This window comes from Numida meleagris, chromosome 1, assembly GCF_002078875.1.
Source record: "Numida meleagris isolate 19003 breed g44 Domestic line chromosome 1, NumMel1.0, whole genome shotgun sequence".
Classification (NCBI taxonomy): Eukaryota; Metazoa; Chordata; class Aves; order Galliformes; family Numididae; genus Numida; species Numida meleagris.
This window is the reverse complement of record NC_034409.1, coordinates 190848920-190850661: the sequence shown is the minus strand read 5'-3', so window position 1 is coordinate 190850661 and position 1742 is coordinate 190848920.

The window sequence follows — 1742 nt, the reverse complement described above, 5'->3', positions numbered from 1 at the left end:
AAGCTCCTGTGGTGCTAGAAAAAGGATCTGGTGAGGAAGCCACGCCTGCTGTCCTCTTCCGCTCTATGCTCAGTGGCTCCCACTAACATGACAAATAAGAGAGCTAGTCTAGTGATCTGGGGGTTCTTGTTGACAGCAAGTTGAATCTGAGTCAGCAGTGTGTTCTGGCAGCCAAAGGGACCAAGGTTCATCTCCAAAGGGAACAGGCTCCCCATGGCCCCCAGCTGCCGGAGCTCAAGGAGCTCTCAGACGTAGGGTTTGCATTTTGCACAGTCCTGTGTGGAGCCAAAGGTTGACCTCAGTGATCCTTGCGGGTCCCTTGCAACTCGGAATATGCTACGGTGATGTGCTCTGTCCACTGGTAGGTATCCATCTCACACTGAGATGCTCCTACAAAGAGATCTGTTCCAACACCTCCTCCTTCCACTTGGGCTGTTGCTTATCCAACCCCTATTTCACACATGGAAGAGAGGTAAATTGTTCAAGATTTGCACATTTTTTATTACATGATAGCAGCTCAGACTGTGTAGAACTGGGGTATTTTCCGATGTTCACACTGTTGCAGAAATGCTTCATGCCTACAGTATAATGATAAGCTCTGGTTCTATACACTCCTGCCGTGTTTCTCTGATGGGTGCTTGTAGATACCTTATTTTGTCCTTGGGTAGTACCAGGCCCCTTCCAGGACATGTCTCTCCCTGAGAAACCCCAGGAGAGCAGGATGCACATGAGAGCACAAACAGAGCCCACAACCCTGGGCACAGCTGCAGTCCTCTTCCCACAGATGCTCTCAGATCTCTGGTTTCTTTATTCAAAACTGAAACCTGATGGAGTACCAAGGCTTGTTCAACCAAAGCGTCTGTGTTTCAGCAGTTGGATTTCTTTTCAAGAGGCCCAGAGAGGCATGGGGATGACTCCCTCTAGTGCCCAGCTCAGTAGGACTTTCGCAGAGCGATGGATCTGAGAGGGGAGAGTCACCTCTGGTGGGGCACAGCCTGTGCAAAGGGCTCCGAACCGCTGCCCAACAAGGAACTGAGGGTGAGCACAGCCCTTGCCTTCCCATTCAACGCATCAGAGGATCCCCACGTTCTCTTCTCCGCCTGGCCCCAGAGGGTGCCACACCTCAGTGAAGACCAAGTGGAGAGGAGGCAGAACTGTCCCCAGGGCTGTGTGTGGTGGAGGTGACATGATGGCACAATGTGATGGAGATGACACGATGGAGATGGCATGAGGTGCTGGATGAGTGCGGGATAGGGGAAGGTATGTGCAGCTACTGATTGGGTTGGGATGTAGAGGTCGGGTTGGGGTGCGGACAAGCTGGTGATCCAGGAAGAGGAGATAGGAAGGGGAGGAAGGATGCTGGAGGACAGATCAGGCACCCAGCACCTGGCTCAGGACAGTGGCAGGATTGGTCCTAGCTTGTGCAAAGCGTGAGAGCCAGAGGGCTTTGGGGACAGCTCTCCAAGCACAAACCCAATTCCCACTCTCCGAAGGAGAAACCCAGATCACCTCCCTGCGGCAGAGTTTGACCTTGGCGGCCAAGACATCCGTGTCATCATGGGCTAGGGGACAGTAGCTCTACAAAAGTAACGGCTTGTAGAAAACACACGTGCACATTTGCTCAAGGCTTTGCATTTTATTTCAGATCACTGACTTTGGGAACTGGCGACATTATCAAAGAAACCAGTGGGGAGGTGGTTTAGGCACATGCAGAACAAAAGCGTTGTTCCAAGGTTACAGAC